Raw genomic sequence first — 22,505 nt, forward strand, 5'->3', positions numbered from 1 at the left:
CTGTGCTTTAGCCACCCGGCGCTCCGCTCGCTGTTGTGAGCGTCGCTCCTCCGCCCTCCGTTGTTGTTGGAGGGCGACTGCCTCCAACTGCCCAGTAGCATCCTTCACGAGCCTCCTCCACAGAGGCCGATCTTGACACCGCTGGTACCAGTCATCGGCAAGTCCACTCAGCTCCACGTCCTCCTGTACCACATCACTCCATCTCTTCTCTAGCCCGTGCCGCGCCCACTTAGCCCCCTCAATCCGGCCAAACAAAAGCTATTTTGGCATGCGGTGGCTGGGCATGCGGGCTACATGACCCAGCCATCGCAGCCTTGCCTGCCGGAGGAGCTCACCGATGGGACCCTGCCCAGATCTTGCAAGGATTTGTGAGCTCCTCACACAATCCAGTCTGGTTAAACCCAGGATGGATCGTAGGTAGGCCAGCCTAAATGTTTCTAACCGGCGAAGATGTTCCATTAGGGGGGTCCACGTTTCGCAAGCGTAGAGAAGGGAGGGAATGACCGTGGCCGAGAAGACCTGAAGCTTAGTGCGGAGCGACAGACCAGGTAGCTTCCACACAGCGTTACGCAACCGATGAAAAGATATTGCCGCTCGACTGATTCGGAGTGAGACCTCTGCTGTTAAACTGGAGCCAGTCATAAGCACACTGCCCAGGTATGGGAAACTCTCCACTCTCTCCACAACTGCCCCATCACCGATTGGGAGTTGTGGGGGTGGAGTGTCCGATGGTACAAAATACCCAGGCAGGTGCTTAGTTTTGGTGGGGCTGATGGTAAGGCCCCACCTCTTAGTGGCACGCTCCAGTCTCAGCAGCAGCGTCTCCAACTCCTCCTCTGACTGAGCAGCTATTACCAAGTCATCAGCATACATAACGTGGTTGAGCAATAGGGAGCCATCCCTTGACCGCACCCGGGCATCGATTAGCCTCCCATTATATCTGTACCATATGGAGATTCCCCCGGTACAGCGATTGAAGGCTTCACGAACTACGTGGTCAAAATAGATGTTAAATAATGTGGGAGCCAGAGGACATCCCTGTCGCACCCCAAGGTGTACAGGGAATGGCTCTGACTCCCGGCCACGTAGTTTTACCCGGGCCCGCTCACCATCATGAAGGTCCTTAATGATCGTGAGCAGAGGGTCAGGTACTCCAAAAGCACGAAGAACGACCCAGAGCCCAGGCCTACTGATGGTATCATAGGCCTTGACCAGGTCAATAAAGCAGAGATGTAGGTCTTGTTGGAATTCCCTACACCTCTGCTGTAGCAGACGGACAGAAAATATGGCATCTGTGCAGGACCGCCCTTTCCTGAAACCGCATTGGGGCTCCGCAAGCCTCTCCTCAGCGTGCCTGGCAAGGCGATGCTGAATAATCCTTGCCAGGACCTTTCCCGGCACACTGAGGAGTGAGATGCCCCTGTAGTTGTTACAGTCTGTGCGGTCCCCCTTCTTAAAAAGGATTGGAAGGATGTCCTGGTGGTCCCCCTTCTTAAAAAGGGGGACCACCAGGACATCCTTCCAATCCTGCGGAACCCGTCCAGTGGTCCAGACTGTTATGATGTCATATAGGGCAGTCTGTGCACAAACGCCACCCTCCCTCAGCATTTCGCTTGGGAGATCATCTCTGCCCGCTGCCTTTCCTGGTCTCAGACTCTGGATCGCCTTCAATACTTTCTCAGCAGATGGCACCTCAGCCAGCCACTCACAGGGGGTGACTTCATCCAATATTTGAGGCACCGCAGCCTCAGCAGGGTCATCCTCACTTTGTGCCACGATGTTTTCCTGGCTGAGGGATTTTCTCTCCCCCAGGACCTCACAGAAATGCTCAGCAAATCTGCGAACTTGTTCCTGGGGGTCGAAAATTGGATCACCGTTTTTTCCCCTAATGATGGTAATAGGTGTGGCGCTGCAGGTTACTTTTTTGATGGAGTTAGAGATTTGTGATCACGGGCCACTGAGGCAGACTCCATCTCCTCAGCAACCCGCGACCACCACCCATCCTTGCAGCACCTCACGGCTCTCCGAACCTCCGAGCGAAGGCTGCGGTAAGCCTCCTCATTCTCTGACGTGGGATTCTGTAGCCGATGACAGAGGGCCTGTCGCTTTTTCTCAACCATCCTGAACAACTCCTCTGTCATCCAGGGTGTCTGGGGAGGTCTGGACCGCGTACCCAAAGCAGCCATTGCAGCTGCATGAGTCACAGTCCTAAACCTCGCCCATTTACCCTCGACATCAGGAGGAGTCGGGGACGATGCCAATCCCAGCCGCAAGCGATGATGAAATTCTCGCTTGCAACTTTCATCAGATAACTGAGACCAGGCCACTTTAGGTTGGAATGGGGTCCTGGGTGTACACCCACCACCGGAGTGGAAGAATGGCAGGCGCATCTTACAGATGACTAGTCGATGGTCAGAGGGCAGATCAGCTCCACGGTAGGTCCTGGTGTCAAGGACATGGGCTCGCATTCGCTGGTCCGTCACTATGTAGTCCAGCAGATGTTCTTGCTTGGAGCCGGCATGCATCCATGATGTTGTGTGGATGCGCCGATGCCGGAACAGCGTGTTGGTAATTACAAGCCCATGGGCTGCACAAAAATCTAGCAGCCTCCTACCGTTGTTATTGAGCTTATCTGGCCCATGCCCTCCAATCACTCCAGACCAGGTGCCAGTATCATGACCAACTCGGGCATTAAAGTCACCCAACATGATGACTCTATCCCGAGGGGCCACTTTAGCCAGCACCTGTGACAGGAGGTCATAGAAGGCATCTGACTCATCGGCTTTGCCTGCATCCCTCCACGGATGTTCATCTTCGGTGGGGGCATAAGTAACCACGACCACCATTCCTCGCCTCCGGTTGATGGGAAGGCGAGCCCAAAGTAGCCTGGGGCTTACAGCTTCCCACACCTCACCGCCACGCTCCCACGCCCCCTTCATTCTTTTGTTCAAAAGAAGACCCACACCCTGTTGTTTGGCAGTCTGCTGCCCCGAGTAGAGGACTGTCCACCCCTCATGGTGGCAGGAGCCAGAGCCGGTCCACCGGACCTCCTGAATGCCGCATAGATCCAGGCGGTACCGGTCCAGCTCCCGACAGAGGAGTGGCAGCCTCTCCTCTGCAGTGAGCGTTCGAACATTCCACGTGGCCACCCGTAGTGGCTTTTCGTTGTTTCTGGAGTAGCCCCGAGGGTAGGTATTCAATCTCCTGGCTCCGCCAATTGGGGTTTGGCCAGGAGACGTCATAGACGCCTGGCCCCCCGGGGCCTCCGGCACAAGCTTAGTTGTTACACACACACGTACACACACACACGTACACACACACAGACCTTAGAGCCGGCCGGTGGCCCCCAGCTGCGTCTTAGCTTCTTCCTCCCCATTCCTCGGCCGAAGACGGGGCTGTGGGTAACCACATTGACAAAACTCACCCACAGCGGCACGCACCACACAGAGACCCACAGACATCACCACACAGAGACACGTGTACGTTTACGTGTGTGTATGTATGTATGTGTATGTATGTGTATGTATGTATATGTGTGTGTATGTATGTGTATGTATGTATGTATATGTGTGTGTATGTATGTATGTATATGTGTGTGTATGTGTATGTATGTGTGTATGTATGTGTATGTATGTATATGTGTGTATGTATGTGTATGTATGTGTGTGTATGTATGTGTATGTATGTATATGTGTGTGTATGTATGTGTATGTATGTATATGTGTGTGTATGTATGTATATGTGTGTGTACCTGTGTGTGTACCTGTGTGTATGTACCTGTGTGTGTACCTGTGTGTGTACCTGTGTGTGTGTACCTGTGTGTGTGTGTACCTGTGTGACTGTGTGTGACTGTGTATGTGACTGTGTGTGTGACTGTGTGTGTGTGTGACTGTGTGTGTGTGACTGTGTGTACTGTGTGTGGGGAGCGATAGTGTAGCGGTTAGCGCTACACTGCGCTATGAACCTGGCGACCCGGGTTCGATTCCCGCTCACGGTCAACACCGGTGACGATTATTTGAACCGGTCCCGGGCCTCCCCTAGGTCGACTCAGCCTCAAATGAGTTACCTGGTGGTGTGTGTAAACATCGCCACTAGGGAGACAAAGGCGGTCGGGCATGGTGCTGGCCACCCACCCCCTCGTGTACCGTTCCGGCCTTCATAGGTGCTCGCTAACAGCACTTGCCCCTACAGTCTGTTAAGGCTATATGGGGGATCTTTGTCTTTGTATATCTGTATGTATATATGTCTGTATATGTGTATATATGTATGTATATATGTGTGTATATGTGTATATGTATATATGTGTATGTATATATACATATATATGTGTGTATATGTGTATATGTATGTGTATATATGTATATATGTGTATATATATACGTATGTATATATGTATATATACATGTGTATCTGTGTGTATGTGTGTATGTGTACCTGTGTTTCTCCAGCCCCAGGTGAGGGAGGGACACTCCACGGCTGCCCCTCCCCCTGTGGCTCCGCTGACGCTTGATGCCGGCGTGGGAGGAGGAGGCCCCCACCTCCTCACTGTCGCCCTTCTCATCATCCACCTCATCATCACCCTTCTCATCATCCACCTCCTCACCCTTCTCATCCTCCACCTCCTCGCCCTTCTCCTCCATCACCACCGCCACCTCCACCACCACCTCCTCGCCCTTCCTGGCAGCGCCGCCGCCGCCAGCGGCCACGGCACCGCCCTGCCGGTTACCGACGTCACCGCCACCGTCACCGTCACCGCCCAACGTTGCCGTCCGGACACCACACGGCAGCGGCCCGGCACTGCCTCGGTCTGAAGCCATCCTGGAGCCATCAGAGACACGCGGTGAAGACGCCGCCCCTCCTCCTACTACTCCTCCCCCTCATCCTCCTACTACTCATCCTACTCCTCCTCATCCTACTACTCATCCTCCTCCTCATTCTACTCATCATCCTCCTCCTCCTCATCCTACTCCTCCTCATCCTACTCATCCTCCTCCTCCTCCTACTCATCCTCCTCCTCCTCCTACTCATCCTCCTCCTACTCATCCTACTCATCCTCCTCCTCCCCCTCCTCCTCCCCCTCCTCCTCCTCCTCCTCCCCCTCCTCCTCCTTCTCCTCCTCCCCCTCCTCCTCCTCCTCCCCCTCCTCCTCCCCCTCCTCCTCCGTACGATCGCCTGCAACGAGACCCTTGGGGTGCGGGCCGCCGGTAGCATCGGGGGGGGTGCGGTGGGGGGCCAAGTGGCGAGCGCCCTGGACCCCCCTGGACCCCCTTTGTCTCCCCGGCGAGCGGTGCGGTGTGACCCCCGCCCCCCCCGCACGGAGCCCCTCGACACCCCGCGGGGGTCAAGGTCACCGTGACCTTGACCCCCGCGGGGAGCGGCGAGCGAGTCGGTCCTGGGCCTCCCCCTGGGGTCGACTCAGGCTAAAACAAAAATAGAGACACCGGGGGGCGCCGTGGCGAAGTTGGCGGCCGGGGGGAGACAAAGGCGGCCGGGCAGGGGGCGGCGCCGGTGGCCCCCTTCGTAAGCGCTGCTGCTGCTGCTGCTGCTCGCCACTAGCGGCACTCGCTCCGACAGCCTCCAAGGCTACGTGGGGGATCTTTTTGTTTGCTTCTAAAATCTCATTCATGGACTACTCACAGAGAGACCCACAGACTACTCACACAGAGACCCATAGACTCACCACACAGAGACCCATAGACTCCCCACACAGAGACCCATAGACTCACCACACAGAGACCCATAGACTCACCACACAGAGACCCATAGACTCACCACACAGAGACCCATAGACTCACCACACAGAGACCCACAGACTCACCACGCAGAGACCCATAGACTCACGACACAGAGACCCATAGACTCACCACACAGAGACCCATAGACTCATCACACAGAGATCCATAGACTCCCCACGCAGAGACCCATAGACTCATCACACAGAGACCCATAGACTCACCACACAGAGACCCATAGACTCACCACACAGAGACCCACAGACTCATCACACAGAGTCCCATAGACTCACCACACAGAGACCCATAGACTCTCCACACAGAGACCCATAGACTCACCACACAGAGACCCATAGACTCACCACACAGAGACCCACAGACTCATCACACAGAGACCCATAGACTCCCCACACAGAGACCCATAGACTCATCACACAGAGACCCATAGACTACTCACACAGAGACCCATAGACTCACCACACAGAGACCCATAGACTCACCACACAGAGACCCATAGACTCACCACACAGAGACCCATAGACTCACCACACAGAGACCCACAGACTCATCACACAGAGACCCATAGACTCACCACACAGAGACCCATAGACTCACCACACAGAGATCCATAGACTCATCACACAGAGACCCATAGACTCATCACACAGAGACCCATAGACTACTCACACAGAGACCCATAGACTCACTACACAGACACCCATAGACTCCCCACACAGAGACCCATAGACTCATCACACACAGAGACTCATAGACTCACCACACAGAGACCCATAGACTCACCACACAGAGACCCATAGACTCACCACACAGAGATCCATAGACTCATCACACAGAGACCCATAGACTCACCACACAGAGACCCATAGACTCACCACACAGAGACCCATAGACTCCCCACACAGAGACCCATAGACTCATCACACAGAGACCCATAGACTCATCACACAGAGACCCATAGACTCACCACACAGAGACCCATAGACTCACCACACAGAGACCCATAGACTCACCACACAGAGACCCATAGACTCACCACACAGAGACCCATAGACTCACCACACAGAGACCCACAGACTCATCACACAGAGACCCATAGACTCACCACACAGAGACCCATAGACTCACCACACAGAGACCCATAGACTCACCACACAGAGACCCATAGACTCACCACACAGAGACCCACAGACTCACCACACAGAGACCCATAGACTCACCACACAGAGACCCATAGACTCACCACATAGAGACCCATAGACTCCCCACACAGAGACCCATAGACTCATCACACAGAGACCCATAGACTACTCACACAGAGACCCATAGACTCACCACACAGAGACCCATAGACTCACCACACAGAGACCCATAGACTCATCACACACGGAGACTCATAGACTCACCACACAGAGACCCATAGACTCACCACACAGAGACCCATAGACTCACCACACAGAGACCCATAGACTCACCACACAGAGACCCATAGACTCATCACACACGGAGACTCATAGACTCACCACACAGAGACCCATAGACTCACCACACAGAGACCCATAGACTCACCACACAGAGATCCATAGACTCATCACATAGAGACCCATAGACTCACCACACAGAGACCCATAGACTCACCACACAGAGACCCATAGACTCCCCACACAGAGACCCATAGACTCATCAAACAGAGACCCATAGACTACTCACACAGAGACCCATAGACTCACCACACAGAGACCCATAGACTCACCACACAGAGACCCATAGACTCATCACACACGGAGACTCATAGACTCACCACACAGAGACCCATAGACTACTCACACAGAGACCCACAGACTCACACAGAGACCCATAGACTCATCACATAGAGACCCATAGACTCACCACACAGAGACCCATAGACTCACCACACAGAGACCCATAGACTCACCACACAGAGACCCATAGACTCATCACACAGAGACCCATAGACTCATCACACAGAGATCCACAGACTACTCACACAGAGACCCATAGACTCACCACACAGAGACCCATAGACTCACCACACAGAGACCCATAGACTCATCACACAGAGACCCATAGACTCATCACACAGAGACCCATAGACTCACCACACAGAGACCCATAGACTCACCACACAGAGACCCATAGACTACTCACACAGAGACCCATAGACTCATCACACAGAGACTCATAGACTCATCACACAGAGACCCACAGACTACTCACACAGAGACCCATAGACTCACACAGAGAGGCCCATAGACTCACCACACAGAGACCCATAGACTCACCACACAGAGACCCATAGACTCACCACACAGAGACCCATAGACTCACCACACAGAGACCCATAGACTCACCACACAGAGACCCATAAACTCACCACACAGAGATCCATAAACTCATCACACAGAGACCCATAGACTACTCACACAGATACCCATAGACTACTCACACAGATACCCACAGACTACTCACACAGACACCCATAGACTACTCACACAGAGACCCATAGACTACTCACACGGAGACCCATAGACTACTCACACAGAGATCCACAGACTCACACAGAGACTATTAGACTCACACAGAGACCCATAGACTCATCACACAGACACCCATAGACTACTCACACAGAGACCCATAGACTACTCACACAGAGACCCACAGACTCACACAGAGACCCACAGACTACTCACACAGAGACCCATAGACTACTCACACAAAGACCCACAGACTGACACAGAGAAAATTAGACTCACACAGAGAAAATTAGACTCACACAGAGACCCACTGACTCGCATAGAGACCCAATGACTCACACAGATACCCATAAACTCACACAGAGACCCATAGACTACTCACACAGAGACCCACAGACTCGCACAGAGAAAATTAGACTCACACAGAGACACACTGACTCACATAGAGACCCATTGACTCACACAGAGACCCATAGACTACTCACACAAAGTCCCATAAACTCACACAGAGACCCATAGACTACTCACACAGAGACCCACAGACTCACACAGAGACCCATAGACTACTCACACAGAGACCCATAGACTCACCACACAGAGACCCATAGACTACTCACACAGAGATCCACAGACTAGCACAGAGAATATTAGACTCACACAGAGAAAATTAGACTCACACAGAGAAAAATAGACTCACACAGAGACCCATTGTCTCGCACAGATACCTATAGACTCAAAGACCCATAGACTACTCACACAAAGTCCCACAAACTCACACAGACACCCATAGACTACTCACACAGAGACCCATAGACTACTCACACAGAGACCCATAGACTACTCACACAAAGTCCCACAGACTACTCACACAGAGACCCACAGACTACTCACACAGAGACCCACAGACTACTCACACAGAGACCCACAGACTACTCACACAGAGACCCATAGACTACTCACACAGAGACCCATAGACTCACACAGAGACCCACAGACTCGCACAGAGACCCACAGACTACTCACACAGAGACCCATAGACTACTCACACAAAGACCCACAGACTCACACAGAGAAAATTAGACTCACACAGGGAAAATTAGACTCACACAGAGACCCACTGACTCGCATAGAGACCCAATGACTCACACAGATACCCATAAACTCACACAGAGACCCATAGACTACTCACACAGAGACCCACAGACTCGCACAGAGAATATTAGACTCACACAGAGAAAATTAGACTCACACAGAGAAAAATAGACTCACACAGAAACCCATTGACTCGCACAGATACCCATAGACTCAAAGACCCATAGACTACTCACACAAAGTCCCACAAACTCACACAGAGACCCATAGACTACTCACACAGACACCCATAGACTACTCACACAGAGACCCATAGACTACTCACACGGAGACCCATAGACTACTCACACAGAGATCCACAGACTCACACAGAGACTATCAGACTCACACAGAGACCCATATACTCATCACACAGACACCCACAGACTACTCACACAGAGACCCATAGACTACTCACACAAAGACCCACAGACTCACACAGAGAAAATTAGACTCACACAGAGAAAATTAGACTCACACAGAGAACCACTGACTCGCATAGAGACCCAATGACTCACACAGATACCCATAAACTCACACAGAGACCCATAGACTACTCACACAGAGACCCACAGACTCGCACAGAGAAAATTAGACTCACACAGAGACAAACTGACTCACACAGAGACCCACAGACTCACACAGAGACCCATAGACTACTCACACAGAGACCCATAGACTCACCACACAGAGACCCATAGACTACTCACACAGAGATCCACAGACTAGCACAGAGAATATTAGACTCACACAGAGAAAATTAGACTCACACAGAGAAAAATAGACTCACACAGAGAACCATTGACTCGCACAGATACCCATAGACTCAAAGACCCATAGACTACTCACACAAAGTCCCACAAACTCACACAGAGACCCATAGACTACTCACACAGACACCCATAGACTACTCACACAGAGACCCATAGACTACTCACACAGAGACCCATAGACTACTCACACAGAGTCCCACAGACTACTCACACAGAGACCCATAGACTACTCACACAGAGACCCATAGACTCACACAGAGACCCACAGACTCGCACAGAGACCCACAGACTACTCACACAGAGACCCATAGACTACTCACACAAAGACCCACAGACTCACACAGAGAAAATTAGACTCACACAGAGAAAATTAGTCTCACACAGAGACCCACTGACTCGCATAGAGACCCAATGACTCACACAGATACCCATAAACTCACACAGAGACCCATAGACTACTCACACAGAGACCCACAGACTCGCACAGAGAAAATTAGACTCACACAGAGACAAACTGACTCACACAGAGACCCACAGACTCACACAGAGACCCATAGACTACTCACACAGAGACCCATAGACTCACCACACAGAGACCCATAGACTACTCACACAGAGATCCACAGACTAGCACAGAGAATATTAGACTCACACAGAGAAAATTAGACTCACACAGAGAAAAATAGACTCACACAGAGACCCATTGACTCGCACAGATACCCATAGACTCAAAGACCCATAGACTACTCACACAAAGTCCCACAAACTCACACAGAGACCCATAGACTACTCACACAGACACCCATAGACTACTCACACAGAGACCCATAGACTACTCACACAGAGACCCATAGACTACTCACACAGAGATCCACAGAATCACACAGAGACTATTAGACTCACACAGAGACCGATAGACTCATCACACAGACACCCATAGACTACTCACACAGAGACCCATAGACTACTCACACAGAGACCCACAGACTCGCACAGAGACCCACAGACTACTCACACAGAGACCCATAGACTACTCACACAGAGACCAACAGACTCGCACAGAGACCCATAGACTACTCACACAAAGTCCCATAAACTCACACAGAGACCCATAGACTACTCACACAGAGACCCACAGACTCACACAGAGACCCATAGACTACTCACACAAAGTCCCACAGACTACTCACACAGAGACCCACAGACTACTCACACAGAGACCCACAGACTACTCACACAGAGACCCACAGACTACTCACACAGAGACCCATAGACTACTCACACAGAGACCCATAGACTCACACAGAGACCCACAGACTCGCACAGAGACCCACAGACTACTCACACAGAGACCCATAGACTACTCACACAAAGACCCACAGACTCACACAGAGAAAATTAGACTCACACAGAGACCCATAGACTACTCACACAGAGACCCACAGACTCGCACAGGGAAAATTAGACTCACACAGAGACACACTGACTCACACAGAGACCCACAGACTCACACAGAGACCCATAGACTACTCACACAGAGACCCATAGACTCACCACACAGAGACCCATAGACTACTCACACAGAGATCCACAGACTAGCACAGAGAATATTAGACTCACACAGAGAAAATTAGACTCACACAGAGAAAAATAGACTCACACAGAGACCCATTGACTCGCACAGATACCCATAGACTCAAAGACCCATAGACTACTCACACAAAGTCCCACAAACTCACACAGAGACCCATAGACTACTCACACAGACACCCAAAGACTACTCACACAGAGACCCATAGACTACTCACACAGAGACCCATAGACTACTCACACAGACACCCATAGACTACTCACACAGAGACCCATAGACTACTCACACGGAGACCCATAGACTACTCACACAGAGATCCACAGACTCACACAGAGACTATTAGACTCACACAGAGACCCATAGACTCATCACACAGACACCCATAGACTACTCACACAGAGACCCATAGACTACTCACACAGAGACCCACAGACTCGCACAGAGACCCACAGACTACTCACACAGAGACCCATAGACTACTCACACAGAGACCCACAGACTCGCACAGAGACCCATAGACTACTCAAACAAAGTCCCATAAACTCACACAGAGACCCATAGACTACTCACACAGAGACCCACAGACTCACACAGAGACCCATAGACTACTCACACAAAGTCCCACAGACTACTCACACAGAGACCCACAGACTACTCACACAGAGACCCACAGACTACTCACACAGAGACCCACAGACTACTCACACAGAGACCCATAGACTACTCACACAGAGACCCATAGACTCACACAGAGACCCACAGACTCGCACAGAGACCCACAGACTACTCACACAGAGACCCATAGACTACTCACACAAAGACCCACAGACTCACACAGAGAAAATTAGACTCACACAGAGAAAATTAGACTCACACAGAGACCCACTGACTTGCATAGAGACCCAATGACTCACACAGATACCCATAAACTCACACAGAGACCCATAGACTACTCACACAGAGACCCACAGACTCGCACAGAGAAAATTAGACTCACACAGAGACACACTGACTCACACAGAGACCCACAGACTCACACAGAGACCCATAGACTACTCACACAGAGACCCATAGACTCACCACACAGAGACCCATAGACTACTCACACAGAGATCCACAGACTAGCACAGAGAATATTAGACTCACACAGAGAAAATTAGACTCACACAGAGAAAAATAGACTCACACAGAGACCCATTGACTCGCACAGATACCCATAGACTCAAAGAACCATAGACTACTCACACAAAGTCCCACAAACTCACACAGAGACCCATAGACTACTCACACAGACACCCATAGACTACTCACACAGAGACCCATAGACTACTCACACAGAGATCCACAGACTCACACAGAGACTATTAGACTCACACAGAGACCCATAGACTCATCACACAGACACCCATAGACTACTCACACAGAGACCCATAGACTACTCACACAGAGACCCACAGACTCGCACAGAGACCCACAGACTACTCACACAGAGACCCATAGACTACTCACACAGAGACCCACAGACTCGCACAGAGAAAATTAGACTCACACAGAGACACACTGACTCACATAGAGACCCATTGACTCACACAGAGACCCATAGACTACTCACACAAAGTCCCATAAACTCACACAGAGACCCATAGACTACTCACACAGAGACCCACAGACTCGCACAGAGAAAATTAGACTCACACAGAGACACACTGACTCACACAGAGACCCACAGACTCACACAGAGACCCATAGACTACTCACACAGAGGCCCATAGACTCACCACACAGAGACCCATAGACTACTCACACAGAGATCCACAGACTAGCACAGAGAATATTAGACTCACACAGAGAAAATAAGACTCACACAGAGAAAAATAGACTCACACAGAGACCCATTGACTCGCACAGATACCCATAGACTCAAAGACCCATAGACTACTCACACAAAGTCCCACAAACTCACACAGAGACCCATAGACTACTCACACAGACACCCATAGACTACTCACACAGAGACCCATAGACTACTCACACAGAGACCCATAGACTACTCACACAGAGACCCATAGACTACTCACACAGACACCCATAGACTACTCACACAGAGACCCATAGACTACTCACACGGAGACCCATAGACTACTCACACAGAGATCCACAGACTCACACAGAGACTATTAGACTCACACAGAGACCCATAGACTCATCACACAGACACCCATAGACTACTCACACAGAGACCCATAGACTACTCACACAGAGACCCACAGACTCGCACAGAGACCCACAGACTACTCACACAGAGACCCATAGACTACTCACACAGAGACCCACAGACTCGCACAGAGACCCATAGACTACTCACACAAAGTCCCATAAACTCACACAGAGACCCATAGACTACTCACACAGAGACCCACAGACTCACACAGAGACCCATAGACTACTCACACAAAGTCCCACAGACTACTCACACAGAGACCCACAGACTACTCACACAGAGACCCACAGACTACTCACACAGAGACCCACAGACTACTCACACAGAGACCCATAGACTACTCACACAGAGACCCATAGACTCACACAGAGACCCACAGACTCGCACAGAGACCCACAGACTACTCACACAGAGACCCATAGACTACTCACACAAAGACCCACAGACTCACACAGAGAAAATTAGACTCACACAGAGAAAATTAGACTCACACAGAGACCCACTGACTCGCATAGAGACCCAATGACTCACACAGATACCCATAAACTCACACAGAGACCCATAGACTACTCACACAGAGACCCACAGACTCGCACAGGGAAAATTAGACTCACACAGAGACACACTGACTCACACAGAGACCCACAGACTCACACAGAGACCCATAGACTACTCACACAGAGACCCATAGACTCACCACACAGAGACCCATAGACTACTCACACTGAGATCCACAGACTAGCACAGAGAATATTAGACTCACACAGAGAAAATTAGACTCACACAGAGAAAAATAGACTCACACAGAGACCCATTGACTCGCACAGATACCCATAGACTCAAAGACCCATAGACTACTCACACAAAGTCCCACAAACTCACACAGAGACCCATAGACTACTCACACAGACACCCATAGACTACTCACACAGAGACCCATAGACTACTCACACAGAGACCCATAGACTACTCACACAGACACCCATAGACTACTCACACAGAGACCCATAGACTACTCACACGGAGACCCATAGACTACTCACACAGAGATCCACAGACTCACACAGAGACTATTAGACTCACACAGAGACCCATAGACTCATCACACAGACACCCATAGACTACTCACACAGAGACCCATAGACTACTCACACAGAGACCCACAGACTCGCACAGAGACCCACAGACTACTCACACAGAGACCCATAGACTACTCACACAGAGACCCACAGACTCGCACAGAGACCCATAGACTACTCAAACAAAGTCCCATAAACTCACACAGAGACCCATAGACTACTCACACAGAGACCCACAGACTCACACAGAGACCCATAGACTACTCACACAAAGTCCCACAGACTACTCACACAGAGACCCACAGACTACTCACACAGAGACCCACAGACTACTCACACAGAGACCCACAGACTACTCACACAGAGACCCATAGACTACTCACACAGAGACCCATAGACTCACACAGAGACCCACAGACTCGCACAGAGACCCACAGACTACTCACACAGAGACCCATAGACTACTCACACAAAGACCCACAGACTCACACAGAGAAAATTAGACTCACACAGAGAAAATTAGACTCACACAGAGACCCACTGACTCGCATAGAGACCCAATGACTCACACAGATACCCATAAACTCACACAGAGACCCATAGACTACTCACACAGAGACCCACAGACTCGCACAGAGAAAATTAGACTCACACAGAGACACACTGACTCACACAGAGACCCACAGACTCACACAGAGACCCATAGACTACTCACACAGAGACCCATAGACTCACCACACAGAGACCCATAGACTACTCACACAGAGATCCACAGACTAGCACAGAGAATATTAGACTCACACAGAGAAAATTAGACTCACACAGAGAAAAATAGACTCACACAGAGACCCATTGACTCGCACAGATACCCATAGACTCAAAGACCCATAGACTACTCACACAAAGTCCCACAAACTCACACAGAGACCCATAGACTACTCACACAGACACCCATAGACTACTCACACAGAGACCCATAGACTACTCACACGGAGACCCATAGACTACTCACACAGAGATCCACAGACTCACACAGAGACTATTAGACTCACACAGAGACCCATAGACTCATCACACAGACACCCATAGACTACTCACACAGAGACCCATAGACTACTCACACAGAGACCCACAGACTCGCACAGAGACCCACAGACTACTCACACAGAGACCCATAGACTACTCACACAGAGACCCACAGACTCGCACAGAGAAAATTAGACTCACACAGAGACACACTGACTCACATAGAGACCCATTGACTCACACAGAGACCCATAGACTACTCACACAAAGTCCCATAAACTCACACAGAGACCCATAGACTACTCACACAGAGACCCACAGACTCGCACAGAGAAAATTAGACTCACACAGAGACACACTGACTCACACAGAGACCCACAGACTCACACAGAGACCCATAGACTACTCACACAGAGGCCCATAGACTCACCACACAGAGACCCATAGACTACTCACACAGAGATCCACAGACTAGCACAGAGAATATTAGACTCACACAGAGAAAATTAGACTCACACAGAGAAAAATAGACTCACACAGAGACCCATTGACTCGCACAGATACCCATAGACTCAAAGACCCATAGACTACTCACACAAAGTCCCACAAACTCACACAGAGACCCATAGACTACTCACACAGACACCCATAGACTACTCACACAGAGACCCATAGACTACTCACACGGAGACCCATAGACTACTCACACAGAGATCCACAGACTCACACAGAGACTATTATACTCACACAGAGACCCATAGACTCATCACACAGACACCCATAGACTACTACTAACACAGAGACCCATAGACTACTCACACAGAGACCCACAGACTCGCACAGAGACCCACAGACTACTCACACAGAGACCCATAGACTACTCACACAGAGACCCACAGACTCGCACAGAGAAAATTAGACTCACACAGAGACACACTGACTCACATAGAGACCCATTGACTCACACAGAGACCCATAGACTACTCACACAAAGTCCCATAAACTCACACAGAGACCCATAGACTACTCACACAGAGACCCACAGACTCACACAGAGACCCATAGACTACTCACACAAAGTCCCACAAACTCACACAGAGACCCATAGACTACTCACACAGACACCTATAGACTACTCACACAGAGACCCATAGACTACTCACACGGAGACCCATAGACTACTCACACAGAGATCCACAGACTCACACAGAGACTATTAGACTCACACAGAGACCCATAGACTCATCACACAGACACCCATAGACTACTCACACAGAGACCCATAGACTACTCACACAGAGACCCACAGACTCGCACAGAGACCCACAGACTACTCACACAGAGACCCATAGACTACTCACACAGAGACCCACAGACTCACACAGAGACCCACAGACTCGCACAGAAACCCACAGACTACTCACACAGAGACCCATAGACTACTCACACAAAGACCCACAGACTCACACAGAGAAAATTAGACTCACACAGAGAAAATTAGACTTACACAGAGACCCACTGACTCGCATAGAGACCCAATGACTCACACAGATACCCATAAACTCACACAGAGACCCATAGACTACTCACACAGAGACCCACAGACTCGCACAGAGAAAATTAGACTCACACAGAGACACAGTGACTCACACAGAGACCCACAGACTCACACAGAGACCCATAGACTACTCACACAGAGACCCATAGACTCACCACACAGAGACCCATAGACTACTCACACAGAGATCCACAGACTAGCACAGAGAATATTAGACTCACACAGAGAAAATTAGACTCACACAGAGAAAAATAGACTCACACAGAGACCCATTGACTCGCACAGATACCCATAGACTCAAAGACCCATAGACTACTCACACAAAGTCCCACAAACTCACACAGAGACCCATAGACTACTCACACAGACACCCATAGACTACTCACACAGAGACCCATAGACTACTCACACGGAGACCCATAGACTACTCACACAGAGATCCACAGACTCACACAGAGACTATTAGACTCACACAGAGACCCATAGACTCATCACACAGACACCCATAGACTACTCACACAGAGACCCATAGACTACTCACACAGAGACCCACAGACTCGCACAGAGACCCACAGACTACTCACACAGAGACCCATAGACTACTCACACAGAGACCCACAGACTCGCACAGAGAAAATTAGACTCACACAGAGACACACTGACTCACATAGAGACCCACTGACTCACACAGAGACCCATAGACTACTCACACAAAGTCCCATAAACTCACACAGAGACCCATAGACTACTCACACAGAAACCCACAGACTCACACAGAGACCCATAGACTACTCACACAAAGTCCCACAGACTACTCACACAGAGACCCATAGACTACTCACACAGAGACCCACAGACTCGCACAGAGACCCACAGACTACTCACACAGAGACCCATAGACTACTCACACAGAGACCCACAGACTCGCACAGAGACCCATAGACTACTCAAACAAAGTCCCATAAACTCACACAGAGACCCATAGACTACTCACACAGAGACCCACAGACTCACACAGAGACCCATAGACTACTCACACAAAGTCCCACAGACTACTCACACAGAGACCCACAGACTACTCACACAGAGACCCACAGACTACTCACACAGAGACCCACAGACTACTCACACAGAGACCCATAGACTACTCACACAGAGACCCATAGACTCACACAGAGACCCACAGACTCGCACAGAGACCCACAGACTACTCACACAGAGACCCATAGACTACTCACACAAAGACCCACAGACTCACACAGAGAAAATTAGACTCACACAGAGAAAATTAGACTCACACAGAGACCCACTGACTCGCATAGAGACCCAATGACTCACACAGATACCCATAAACTCACACAGAGACCCATAGACTACTCACACAGAGACCCACAGACTCGCACAGAGAAAATTAGACTCACACAGAGACACACTGACTCACACAGAGACCCACAGACTCACACAGAGACCCATAGACTACTCACACAGAGACCCATAGACTCACCACACAGAGACCCATAGACTACTCACACAGAGATCCACAGACTAGCACAGAGAATATTAGACTCACACAGAGAAAATTAGACTCACACAGAGAAAAATAGACTCACACAGAGACCCATTGACTCGCACAGATACCCATAGACTCAAAGACCCATAGACTACTCACACAAAGTCCCACAAACTCACACAGAGACCCATAGACTACTCACACAGACACCCATAGACTACTCACACAGAGACCCATAGACTACTCACACGGAGATCCATAGACTACTCACACAGAGATCCACAGACTCACACAGAGACTATTAGACTCACACAGAGACCCATAGACTCATCACACAGACACCCATAGACTACTCACACAGAGACCCATAGACTACTCACACAGAGACCCACAGACTCGCACAGAGACCCACAGACTACTCACACAGAGACCCATAGACTACTCACACAGAGACCCACAGACTCGCACAGAGAAAATTAGACTCACACAGAGACACACTGACTCACATAGAGACCCATTGACTCACACAGAGACCCATAGACTACTCACACAAAGTCCCATAAACTCACACAGAGACCCATAGACTACTCACACAGACACCCACAGACTCGCACAGAGAAAATTAGACTCACACAGAGACACACTGACTCACACAGAGACCCACAGACTCACACAGAGACCCATAGACTACTCACACAGAGGCCCATAGACTCACCACACAGAGACCCATAGACTACTCACACAGAGATCCACAGACTAGCACAGAGAATATTAGACTCACACAGAGAAAATTTGACTCACACAGAGAAAAATAGACTCACACAGAGACCCATTGACTCGCACAGATACCCATAGACTCAAAGACCCATAGACTACTCACACAAAGTCCCACAAACTCACACAGAGACCCATAGACTACTCACACAGACACCCATAGACTACTCACACAGAGACCCATAGACTACTCACACGGAGACCCATAGACTACTCACACAGAGATCCACAGACTCACACAGAGACTATTATACTCACACAGAGACCCATAGACTCATCACACAGACACCCATAGACTACTCACACAGAGACCCATAGACTACTCACACAGAGACCCACAGACTCGCACAGAGACCCACAGACTACTCACACAGAGACCCATAGACTACTCACACAGAGACCCACAGACTCGCACAGAGAAAATTAGACTCACACAGAGACACACTGACTCACATAGAGACCCATTGACTCACACAGAGACCCATAGACTACTCACACAAAGTCCCATAAACTCACACAGAGACCCATAGACTACTCACACAGAGACCCACAGACTCACACAGAGACCCATAGACTACTCACACAAAGTCCCACAAACTCACACAGAGACCCATAGACTACTCACACAGACACCCATAGACTACTCACACAGAGACCCATAGACTACTCACACGGAGACCCATAGACTACTCACACAGAGATCCACAGACTCACACAGAGACTATTAGACTCACACAGAGACCCATAGACTCATCACACAGACACCCATAGACTACTCACACAGAGACCCATAGACTACTCACACAGACACCCATAGACTACTCACACAGAGACCCATAGACTACTCACACGGAGACCCATAGACTACTCACACAGAGATCCACAGACTCACACAGAGACTATTAGACTCACACAGAGACCCATAGACTCATCACACAGACACCCATAGACTACTCACACAGAGACCCATAGACTACTCACACAGAGACCCACAGACTCGCACAGAGACCCACAGACTACTCACACAGAGACCCATAGACTACTCACACAGAGACCCACAGACTCGCACAGAGAAAATTAGACTCACACAGAGACACACTGACTCACATAGAGACCCATTGACTCGCACAGAGACCCATAGACTACTCACACAAAGTCCCATAAACTCACACAGAGACCCATAGACTACTCACACAGAAACCCACAGACTCACACAGAGACCCATAGACTACTCACACAAAGTCCCACAGACTACTCACACAGAGACCCACAGACTACTCACACAGAGACCCACAGACTACTCACACAGAGACCCACAGACTACTCACACAGAAACCCATAGACTACTCACACAGAGACCCATAGACTCACACAGAGACCCACAGACTCGCACAGAGACCCACAGACTACTCACACAGAGACCCATAGACTACTCACACAAAGACCCACAGACTCACACAGAGAAAATTAGACTCACACAGAGAAAATTAGACTCACACAGAGACCCACTGACTCGCATAGAGACCCAATGACTCACACAGATACCCATAAACTCACACAGAGACCCATAGACTACTCACACAGAGACCCACAGACTCGCACAGAGAAAATTAGACTCACACAGAGACACACTGACTCACACAGAGACCCACAGACTCACACAGAGACCCATAGACTACTCACACAGAGACCCATAGACTCACCACACAGAGACCCATAGACTACTCACACAGAGATCCACAGACTAGCACAGAGAATATTAGACTCACACAGAGAAAATTAGACTCACACAGAGAAAAATAGACTCACACAGAGACCCATTGACTCGCACAGATACCCATAGACTCAAAGACCCATAGACTACTCACACAAAGTCCCACAAACTCACACAGAGACCCATAGACTCATCACACAGACACCCATAGACTACTCACACAGAGACCCATAGACTACTCACACGGAGACCCATAGACTACTCACACAGAGATCCACAGACTCACACAGAGACTATTAGACTCACACAGAGACCCATAGACTCATCACACAGACACCCATAGACTACTCACACAGAGACCCATAGACTACTCACACAGAGACCCACAGACTCGCACAGAGACCCACAGACTACTCACACAGAGACCCATAGACTACTCACACAGAGACCCACAGACTCGCACAGAGAAAATTAGACTCACACAGAGACACACTGACTCACATAGAGACCCATTGACTCACACAGAGACCCATAGACTACTCACACAAAGTCCCATAAACTCACACAGAGACCCATAGACTACTCACACAGAGACCCACAGACTCGCACAGAGAAAATTAGACTCACAGAGAGACACACTGACTCACACAGAGACCCACAGACTCACACAGAGACCCATAGACTACTCACACAGAGGCCCATAGACTCACCACACAGAGACCCATAGACTACTCACACAGAGATCCACAGACTAGCACAGAGAATATTAGACTCACACAGAGAAAATTAGACTCACACAGAGAAAAATAGACTCACACAGAGACCCATTGACTCGCACAGATACCCATAGACTCAAAGACCCATAGACTACTCACACAAAGTC

Source organism: Petromyzon marinus, unplaced genomic scaffold (genome assembly GCF_048934315.1).
Source record: "Petromyzon marinus isolate PM22_M1 ecotype Great Lakes invasive population unplaced genomic scaffold, UKy_Petmar_22M1.pri1.0 PM_G_Scaffold_32, whole genome shotgun sequence".
Taxonomy (NCBI): Eukaryota; Metazoa; Chordata; class Hyperoartia; order Petromyzontiformes; family Petromyzontidae; genus Petromyzon; species Petromyzon marinus.